This window comes from Pinus tabuliformis, chromosome 2_1 (assembly GCF_031772625.1).
Source record: "Pinus tabuliformis cultivar Carrire ecotype Pingquan chromosome 2_1, CPIR1, whole genome shotgun sequence".
Lineage (NCBI taxonomy): Eukaryota > Viridiplantae > Streptophyta > Pinopsida > Pinales > Pinaceae > Pinus > Pinus tabuliformis.
This window is the reverse complement of record NC_142299.1, coordinates 630,987,037-630,999,170: the sequence shown is the minus strand read 5'-3', so window position 1 is coordinate 630,999,170 and position 12,134 is coordinate 630,987,037.

The window sequence follows — 12,134 nt, the reverse complement described above, 5'->3', positions numbered from 1 at the left end:
GAGGATATGTGCACTATAGCGCCCATGGGCCACAGACATTATTTCTTTGTACCTACAACCATATTTTCCAAACAAAGAAAGGGAGTGAATCGGCCTCACCTTCCAGCTAGTTTTCTCTCGAAAAGGTTTCCAAGAGCATATTTTGTGTCTTATGTGTGTGTGTGAGATTATTTTGTCATTCTCTACTTTTTTTCATAATTTTCATTCACATGCATGCACTAATTACAGTGAAATCTACATATTTATAAATTAAATAAAATTGTAATAGTGTAGAATTTTGGATTTTTAATATAATATTGTTAGATTTGTTGTGATGAACTGTCCATAGGAATATCCATTCCAGTTTACAGATTAAATGTATATGAGGAAAATGCATTTTTTTAATCATTGAAAGATGACAAAGAAACATTAAGGGAAGACAAAAACCAATACTTGGTTTCTTAATCCAAGAAGGATTTAATTTATCAAAAATTGATAATTGTGCATTCCAAGAAGAATAATTAGGAACAACCTCATAAATAAGATACACAAAGATGGTTTAAGTGGTTAATTATTAATAGATTAGACCCAATATTTGGTTCAATAACAATATTGTAGGCCAATTATTGTTAGGTATGTGAAGCACTAGATTGCAAATTACAAAATTGTACAACATTTAAGGATAAAAATTGAAATATTGGTTTGTATGACCCATTCCTAATACCAAAAGAATCATAAAAAGATGTTAACATTAACATTGTATTTAGGTTGTCATGGAATTAGAGATGTAATGATCCTTCTTTTGGAGTGGTAGATACACTCTCTAAAAGTGCACCTTTAATTCCATACTAGAAAAATAGTGACATGACTCACATAGTTATTTTATTATTTAGTGAAATAGGTCCATATAGTTTTCTAATAAGCATAGCCGTAGCTAGAGATACCAATTTATCAGTCACTTCTACAATCCCCTTTTGACAATATCTATATACAATATTGTAGTTTAATTCCACATATCATTTTTAGGATAACTAGAAATTGAGGTGGTGAACATGAGTCTTGGAATTTTTTTAAGATGATTGGCAAGAGAGGAACCAACACAATGGGATGTGGTTTTGGTGCAAATAAAGCTTTCATATAACAATTTAGTGAACATATCAATGACAAGGACACCTTTCAAAATTGTGAACAAAATATTGCTAATAGGAGTGGCGAATTTGGCAAGCTTCCTTGAAGGAAGCAAGAGAAGTGTAGATGTAAAGTCATTTATAGAGCATATGTGGGAAGTGCATGAGAAAGTAAAGTAGTTGCCATAACAAAGAATCTAAGGATATAAATAGAGAGATGATAAGAAAAGAAGATGAATTAAATTAAGGAAGGGGACTTCATGTTTCACACCTAAGGAAGGAGAGTTTATAACAACTAAAGATGAATTAAAAAAGACCTTGTTAGATCTTAATAAATTTTGAGATAATTCTAGTGTGTTAGAATTGTCAAAAGGCTTGGATATATTGCCAACATTCAATGTGGTAGACTTGTCCAATTACCTTGAGGTGTTTCTAATGAAAATGATCCAACCATTAATTTAAAAGAGCAATTTTTTGTAAGGAGAAAGAGAAGAAATTATAAATAAACCTAAAGAAAACATTTCAAGCAAAACTGAGAGTTTAAAATCTAGCAAAATCTTATTTTAGTGGGAAGAGAAAGGTATGGAGGATACCATGGGGATTTTAAAAGAAGAATTAGATCAAATCAAGAGTCTATTGCATGAATGTTCTATCAATATTGTCAATGGAGAATCACTTATTTTTGTACTTGGGGAGTATGATGTGGTCTTGAGCATCTTCCTCATCCTCTATAAAGTTGGAAAATTTACATTTCATAGTATAGAGGTGATGCATAGTGGGGAGAGAGAGAGTAAAGGGAGCGTTGATAGTAGATATCAATTTTCCACCATCATTTTCTCTTGTTTGTCCAATAAACATATTGAAATCTCTAAAAAAGGAGACCCTCATGAAAGGTTTGCATTGTTGTTGGTCATTGGACCCTTCCCCAAAATTGATAACTATGGTGTGTGTAGTCACAATTCGAAAAATTTGAATGAAAAGAGTACTGCTACTCAATTTCAAGACAAACCCATGAGGCACTTACAAGAAAAGTCAAGACAGTCATTGATACTAATTAAGAAGGGGCTACCTAGAAGCATTTAAGTGAGAGCTACCAATTATTGGCAGTGGCCATTGGAAAATCTAATAATTAGGATATCATAGAGGAATAGGAATTGGTATTAGGGAATGATTATTCACTCACTAATATAGAAATATAAGAAAAGGAAGAGCTCCCACAAAGAAGAAGAACAATAAGAAGAATGAAGTTGGAAAATAATTCCTTGATGAAGTTTTGTTTTGGTAAATCCTTGCCAACTTGTTATCTCTTAGCATAGGAGGCATATTAAGATTTTGAAAAGGCCATTAACTCGTATTTCATAATGGTAGGAAACAATTAAAATTTACATGTAATATTTTGAATTAAATTTAACATATTTATTATTATTATTATTATTATTTTAATTTTTAATTTTATGTATTTATTCTATTTAAATTACTATATGTTTTAGTTTCAAATACATAAATGAACCTATAATAATTCATGAAAAAAATACACTAAAATGAAATATATAATATTATTATTACTATCTTAATAACAACCAAACAATAGAATATAATAGTATGTAAGTAGCACATCTATATAAACTAAATGGATAATAAACCCAAATAGCCATCAAAACATTTATGTGACATTTACTTTATTAGTGATTTAATTTAAGTAATGTTGAAAATTTGTAACGCCAAATAAAATGAAGGTCAAAACGCATGGCATATGCTCTCTCTATATATATATATATATATAAACTAGCAAAAAAAATTAAAAATTAACAAAAAAAAAGTTTGAAAACCCTTGATTTCACTCATTAAATTGTATATACAATAAAAGTATATTCTCAAATTATTAAATCTATGAGTTGTTTTTAGTGAGACTTTTTGGAAGCTTTTCCGTGGGGTTTTCCAATCTAATTTCTCTAAAATCTTGGTGGAATTTATTGAAATCACAAGCTTGATGGTTAACCTCTCCACAATCTAAGTGTCCTAGGGCTTTTCAGGGTGATGAATCCATATATATAGTGAAAAATCCACTTTAAATAACACAAATCATGATTCACCTCAAAATTTTGGTCGAGATTCCAACATCCGAAAGTCCAAAAAATTGCACTAAAGACAACTACTTAAATCTAAATCATTTATGTATTTTTAATTCTTTTTAAATGTAAATTCTGAAAACCTACTACAATATAAATATAACAAGATAACAACTTGATACATTAAAAAAATGTAAATTATATTATCTCTTTAGTTCTCTTAATATTTTGACTCTTAATTAATTCACAAATTTTTAAAAATTATTTTCAAAATTTATTAACATTTAATAAAATTAAATATTAAATTTGTAATTTAAAATTAAAAGCTATTTTTAAAATTTGAATTTCTAATTGCTCATATAAAATTCTCTACTTTTTAACTCAGTGATGTAATAAGTATCAACCTTGCATATTAACGTGTTTAATTAATATTTTATGTTTTTGCGTGATTTAACGTTTCACAAATATAATGTGTTACGATGCTTTAAATTAATGGTTGACCTCATTTTCAAAGAGGTGAATGGCCATCATGTTGTCATAAATATAATTTATTGAAAGTCAAACCACTAAAGTTTCTTATCGGATTTTACAATGTTTATTTATTCCTCATCTTCCTCTGGTGGAAAGATTAGCCTGGAGTAGGTTTAACCCCTTGTGCATTCTAGTATACCTGATGTAATCACTAACTTTATTTTAAATTATCAATTGACAAAACCCCAAATAGAAGTTAGGGGGATAATAATGGAGGGCAACCTCGTGGAGGAGGAAGCACTAGCGGAGTTGGGTAATAGTGTAGGAGTGATTTCAATTCCTAGTAGTGGAGCAGGTTTGGTTAGCCAGCCAGGCCCTTTGGGTTTTATTTGATTGGGGAATCATCCTAGCAGTATGGCTGGAACAACAACTAACATGATGCACCTCCTCGAGTTCTTCGGGAAGGGCGATAGTGATGCAGAGCAGCGTTGGTTTCTCTACGAGTTAATATGGAGAGCCAAAGGGACGATTGCTCCAGATGTGAAAGTAGTGGAGTTTAAAACCACATTTACTTTACGGGGAAGAGCCCTACAGTGGTTTATGAAGTTTGTCCAAACAGATCCCCAGGTCTCTACTAATACCCTGGACGAGGTGAAGACCATCCTTATAGCTGAGTTCTAGATGCTAGAATATAGTTGTGTTTAGCTTAAAGAAATAAAGAAGATGGTTGGTGAAAGTGCATGGGAGTACGACCAATAGTTCCGAGTTCTGATCGACAAGATAACATAAAGAATGGTTTATCCAGGGGTTGTTGCCATTGACCGGATACCATTGATGCAACAAAGGTGGACCTCGCAGAGAGAAGCTCAGTGAAGTGCAATTACCTTTTTTACTCACTTTCTTTCTTTTTCCTCCTTCTTTCTTTCTTTTTTCTTTTTTTTTTTTTTTTTTTGTCTCAGAGAGATTGGATGTATTATATTACACGTGAATTCGAATTTGTAAGTTTGATTTGATATTTAAGATTGTATTAGCATTATCTTTTTATTTTGCTTTATTTTAATTGAAAATTGTTCCTATACACTTAAATATGTAATTTTACTGAAGATTTAATTTGTTTTATATTATAATTTTTCTAATGCAACTAAATTTTATTTAATGAAATTCATTCAACTATAAACATATGTCTAACTATAATTTTAAAATATCTAACATTTAGTGAGTACAATCAAAGAAAAGAACAATAACATCCAACAACATAAACATTTCACAATTAACATTTAAGGCAAATACCTTAACTTTATTATATGAATAATGTTACATATCTACAACAAGGGAATACCATTCTCCCATGTGCAAATTTATTAGAGATATACAATGAGCCTAAGGAAATATTTTTTCTACCTATTGTCCAATAGACTTGCATAATCCAGCCCATAAAATAACTAATTGCTTACCTCTTGCAAGTTTTGTCTTCTTCTTCTTTTCACTTAGATAGTGGGATTCTCCCTACTATGCCAACATTTGAACTTGGCACAAATCATTGAAATCTTACACTTGACTTGAATGATTATCCTTTTATTCCTTAGCAATTTTTAGGCACCCTCCTTTTATATGAGACATCCCTTGCACTCGCAACCCCCTTCACGCTAAAATGGATCCAAGTGCCCACATTCCAATTTTAATTGTACCCAATGGTGTCACTGCCCCTTCATGACTTGTTCATCGACCACATGGTGTGTAGTGGTATTGCACTCAAAGTGTGATGTATCCAACAAGTGTTCCCAGTAAGAGTGCACCCAACAATTGTGTCCAATGGATGTGAATTCAATGAGTGTTTCCTAATATTGCGCTCCTTATATGCTTATGCTTGAAGGAACTTCTATTCTCAAAGTCTAGAATGCCCAAATCCTTGGATCTACATGTAGCCAAACACCAAGGTATATTCTATGAAGTCATTATGCGAATCTTTTCCATCGTGCATTATAATTGTAGATCATACATGATCATCAACTATAATCTACACTTTTCCTTCCCCTACCAAGTTTCCTTCTAAGCTTCTCTTAGTGCAATTTCCAACCAATACAAGTTGCCAAGATTTACGTTACATCTAATTTAAGCAAGAGTACCTAATATGCCCATATGGGGTCTTGCCCTTAATGCCCATATGGAGTCTTTGCCATCATGTAAGGGCGCCTATGTTTTAGTAAATGACCATTAAAGTGATCATCTAATAGAAATGTTCAAACTCATTTAAAACTAAGGCCTCACACTAAACCTATCATATTATAAAGATATTTAGTTATATCTTATTTTATAAAATTTTATTTTTTAATATTGTGTTTTCTTATGTTTTTTTATTTTATTTTTTAATTTTAGTTTCACATGAGAATTCGTTGTTTCATTCTTGGTCGCTAGAAAGCATAAGTTGAGATTTTGCCAGAATGGTCTTTGATTATATATTTTTATTTTAATTTCAATACAAATTTTTAAATTAAAATATAAAAATAGATTAGATGTCCAATTTATTATTAAAACAATTTTTTATGAAATTTTAATTTCACATAAAACATGGTAATTAGATTCTTTATCATAAAAAAGCCTTAGATTAAAAAAAATATACTTTATTTCTTTTATTTCAATATATATATATATATATATATAACTTTAATATTATATTTAACACAAATTTAAACCATCAATTTATTCTATATATAATAAAAATATATTAATTATTATGTTAATTAAATAGATATACTTAAATCATACATAATTCTATTAATATGAGATTTGACACGAGTTTAAACCATCAAACTTACTCTATCACCATGTTCCTATCTTACATCTCAACTCCTTCAAAAAGTGAGCACACTTTGGAAGGCCATCAAAGTTGGTATGAAAGATTGCCATTTTTCATGTTTAAGGAATATCTTTTTCCATAATATTTCATTTGCTTACTCGTGTGATTTTTAATTTTTATTTAAATTAGTTAATACTTTTATCTTTAATATTATTAATTATAATAATCAATATCAATGTTGCGACATGTATATAATTTAAAAGTTACATTTTTACAATTAAACGTTTTTTTCATAATTAACTTAATAATTGAAAATCAGGATAGTTATTATTATGAATCATTGTTATTATTTTAAAAAATTATGTTGAAATAAATTATTGATAATTGGTAGAGACAAATATTCCTTTTTACTTTAATGTTTTCGAGTTTTGGATTAATTTATTTCTTTAGAATTCAGGAAAATGAGCTTTTTACTAAAATTTAAATCTTATTCCAAAACCAAAAAATAATATAAATCTAAATAGTATCTACATCACTCAAACTACCACATGTGAAATTGTGCTCTTTTAATAACATTTAAACTTAATCTCATATAAAACTAAATACTACCTCAATTACAATATAATTAAACGTATTTCAATATTACAACACACATGTTTAGTAGGTGTAACTACAAATTTAAACCCACATAATATGTAGATTTCTTAGGCTAGGTAATGTGAAATCGCATGTTTTTTAATCACATTTAAGCTTAATCTTATACATAAAACTAAATATATTTGAATTACAATAAATTAAATAACTAATAATATTGATAGGCATGAATACATGATAAGTATCAAAATACTTCATAAAACATTTTACATTAAGTTATATAAAAAAAAAAAACAAAAAAAAAAAAAAACAAAACAAAAAACAAAAAACAAAAAACCTAAACTAAAGTATAACTTTATTATTGTTATTATAGTAATTGAAATTAAGTGATTTTAAATAATAATAATTATTATTAAAAAAATTAATATAGAAATTAAATATATATGCATTTAAAAAATATGTAACAAGGTTTTTTATTATGAAAATTCACTTCACTTTATTATACTATGGAGACTCATTTCACTTTACCATGAAGAGATTTTGTTATAATACCATGGGCCAATATCATGATTTATCAAAAAACCACATGCAACTCATTTCTTACAACACTTGTTTCTAACACATTTTTTAATTAATCACTTTAATTAAAATGATAAAAAAAATATAACTACTTTTCAAATAATATTTTATAAATCTTAGCCTCGAGAGTTAGCTCAATCGGTCAAATCAAGTGCCTCGCCAATGGGAGGTCATAGGGTCGAATCCCTAAAGCTCTTGGGGTTAGGTCAGTAAATAGGCCGAGGGGTGTTGATGCCTTCGGGTGCGTCCACTCAGTGTTGAACAACCCTGGAGTGAAAAAAAAAAAAAAATTATAAATCTTTCCAAATTACATCTCTAATATTTATTAATAATTAATTTAAAATTCTAAAAATTCTATTACAAAATATATTTTAACATTCTATTACACCTGTTTAATAAATGCAACCGCATTTTAATTGGGTACCACCTCTTAGCACAATTTGGCTTCTGCATTATTTATTCCTTGGCACCTTCTTCACATATTACATTCTACCGTGTCATCCGACAGTGATTTATAGCTTTATTCTCAATCACCAGCTCCAACGGAGGATTCTTTATCATGGCACCCATCGGAACACGGCATCATTCGAATTTTGAAAGTGTTTTGAGGCTTCAAAGTGATGGATAGACAGTGCGGACTCTGTTAGTTCGTTAGCGTGCTGGGTATGTTCTTTCAGTCTCAGAAATATCGTCGGAAACTAATGAATAATATAAAGAATTATTAGTGCAATTGCACATATTTCAAGACAAAATGATTCGCACCAACTACGAACCGTGTGACTGCAACAATACCGTGTATTATGTATAAAGATATGGGTATTTGTTTTATGAAGATGTGCTTGCATCTTCAGATTGCACTAGCTGGTGTATCACGTGGTTACGTTTTCTGTGTAAGCGCATTTTATAAAGATATTGTTATGGCGATGTTTTCTGAATTTGTTATTCTTTAATGTAAGATGTGGTTTTGTGGTTCAGGTATTGTTGGCAGGGTTGCCCAAACTGACGAGGAGACAAAAATGCAGTTATAAGAGTTCTACTAAAACGAGAAATGGAGGAGAGTTCTCCAATTTCAACACAGTGGAAGAAATCGAGATCCAAGGTTTGGGCTTCATTATTCCAGGGTGATAAAAATGGATTTCATTTTATGAAGAATGGGTGCTCAAAGATTAAAGTGTATAACAAAATGGTTGGACCAACCCAATGAGAAAAAGGGAATATGTTGCGTATGTCAAAAGAAGTGAAGACCAAACAACACTTCTGGCTGTTGCGTTGTAAGGCATCCATCAATATCATGAATAGTACAAATTCTCAAATCAGCACTTAATCGGGGACAACATTTTAAGAGGACCAAGCCATATAGGGCCCAATAAAGATACGCACTAGAGAGAAATATTATTTGAATGTTGCCATAGATAGGCAGTAGACTTTCCACATTTATAAGAGCACAAGTATTTGAAACTTGTTTGAATCTCATCTTAATTTTATTTTATTTTATATTATATATAAGTAATATTATTATAAATTTATTATTTTTTTACATTATTTAATAAATAGTTTTTTCTATACATAAATATTTATATTTATATGATTATAATTATAAATATTTATATTTATATGATTATGTTGATAGGTATATTTATTTTGGAATACCGCATTAAGATGTTTAATTTAATTATCAATAATTATTATGTGGATTGTAGGGATTTAACTTTTATAGAATATTTTAGAATATTTTTAGTAGCATACATAAATCAAAGATTGAGATTTATCTCCAAAATAATTATGGCTTTTTTTTCTCTATTTAATTAATTTGATTAATTAAAAAATGTCATATGAATAGGGCTATATGAAATGAGTTATGATTTTTGGGCATGTGGTATTGATAAACCATGGTATTGACCTCCCGTATTGTAACAAAGTATATTTATAAATTAAGAATCACCATGATAAAGTGAAAACAAATCTCCATACAAAAACAATTTTGTTCCATATATATATATAATTATTAATATTAATAATAATTTAAAATAAAATTACAATTTAACTATTTTTATGTTTTTTAACAACTTAAAATAAATTCTAAAATAAATATTTTGAAATTTATTATAGATTTAAAATCTATCAACATTTATCAACTATTTAATATATATATCTACATTAATATCTATATAAATTACTCTCACACTTAAATTAATTTTACAAATCTACTTATAAACAATCCTAACAATTATATATAATTGTAACTTTAAATACCATTATATCAAATACCAATTATCATCGGTTCACATAGTGAGATGGTAATCAATAAAGTGACAACATATCAATAAGGTAACAAACTTGTTGGGAATGGCCCTATCCAAAGAGACTTAGAGATGACGGTATGCATGTGTGTCTTCTGCCTGCTTTTTTTTCCACTAAAATAATATGGCTGGAGAGGTTGTAAGTTATGAAAATAATGGTTGAAGTCATTTTACATGAATTTTTAGAACTTCATTAATAAGTTATAATATTTTGAATTAATAAAACTAAAATATTAAAGAAAATTATTATTTTATTATTTTATAATTATATTTAGAAAAGTGTTTGAAGGGATTGGATTTAAAAGTAGTAAATGAGGAATTTTTTTACTATAGAGTAAGTTCAATTTTTATGAGGATCTTAGCTTAAAATTGTGGGACACTTTGAAGTAGTGATGGAATTTGTAGATGCATGATAGAGATAAAATTAAATAGTTTTGTGATTTGTGCACACATAAATAGATCAAAGTCCACTCATGTCTCTTTCCATTCTTTTGAGTTAAATCTTGGCAATGCAATTGGTTTCAAAGGTTCTCATTTTGTAAGGTGACCCAAGTTTGAAGCCCTAAAATATTTGGGAGGAAGCACCTAAAATCCAATCATATCAAAAGTTCATGTTTCCCAACTTAAATACAATCTCCTTACAAATCATACATACACTAATAAATAAAGAATTAAAAAACATATCTAAAATTTATTTTATTTTATTTGTTGTGTGGTTCACGTAACCTCAAGAGTGTCAAGAAAATTAAACCCGTAACCTCCTAATAATTAAATTAAGTGAAATGAAATGATATTTTAACGTTCATGAGACTAAAAATAGTCTATGTGACTATTAGTTTCCTGCTTTTCATCTTTTGCAATTCAATCATTTTCTTGTTCAAATTGATGGTGAGCTGGCTCAACTTTCCAACAATCCCCTCACTGAAAAGAAAATGCCAAGAAACTGATGCTAGCATATTCCCATAACTTTCTCTGATGTATTTGAATGCATCACATTCCAAAATGACTTTCTCTGGTGTCTTTGAATGCATCACATTCCAAAATGACTTTCTCTAATGTCTTTGAATGCATTACATTCCAAAATGAATTTTTTTTTCCAATTCCATTGCCCCATACATGAAAAATGTACACACCCATTATTCCCAAGCTTCTTTAGGCTTTTTTCACCGTCATGTTTCACACCGAAGTTGATGCGAGTTGGTTCTTAATTGAGCAATAAGAACCTTTTCCCTCCACAAATTGTTAGCTCTAATGAACTCTTTTTGTTGTAGATCACATGTAGGGTTGAATTCCTCAATGTAATACTTCTTTTTTCTACCCAACTCTTTTCCCCATACCCGTTTACGAAACTTCTAGATATTTTATTTTTGCATCCATATATGGTTTTGTTTCATCCATGTTTTCTTTCTTTCACTCATGCCTTCATTGAAGATAACATTAGGTCATCTACTTACTCCCATTTGATCAATTCTTTTTACATATATAATGAGCCACACCATATAAATTGCTTCGATGGAATTTTCTCTTGTTTCACTCAACATTATCTCATAAGATACCAAATTTTTTATTTTGAACTTGCTCATGATCAAGAATTTTTGTATTTTCTTAATTTGTTTCCATTTTGAGATGCGGGTGTTGCTAGCCCACAATTCACACCCATATAGCATCACTGGACAAACTAGGAGTCTAAAAAGTATTTTAGTCATTTTCCAATCCCATAACTCTTTCTCTCTACATCTGTTTTGAAGAGAATATAATGCTTTCCACCCTCCTAAAATTCTCTTCTTTTTGCAGTCTTCCCAAATAAGTTTGTTGTTGAAATCAATCCCGAGGTACTTGTAATCATTTACTTCTTCAATAATGTTGCCTTCAAAGAAGAACGTACGTTGTCTCTGCTTCCTTTTATTAGAGAAAATCATTATTTTGGTCTTGCTAGTATTGACTTGCATCCCCACTTCTCTACAAAATGCTGAAGGGCATATAGGTACATTTTCAATCCATGGGCCGATTTAGAAATCAATACAAGATCATCTGCATATAAAAGAATCTTTATCACAAACTCCCCCAACCGAACACCATCTCCACCTTACAAATTTATCCACTCTTCTAGTTTATCAATATATAAGCCAAAAAAAGTAGGAGATAGAGGGGAACCTTGCTTGACTCCAATATCACTTCTAAAGCTTTCTGAAATACCTATTGAGGTTTTAATTTTGAC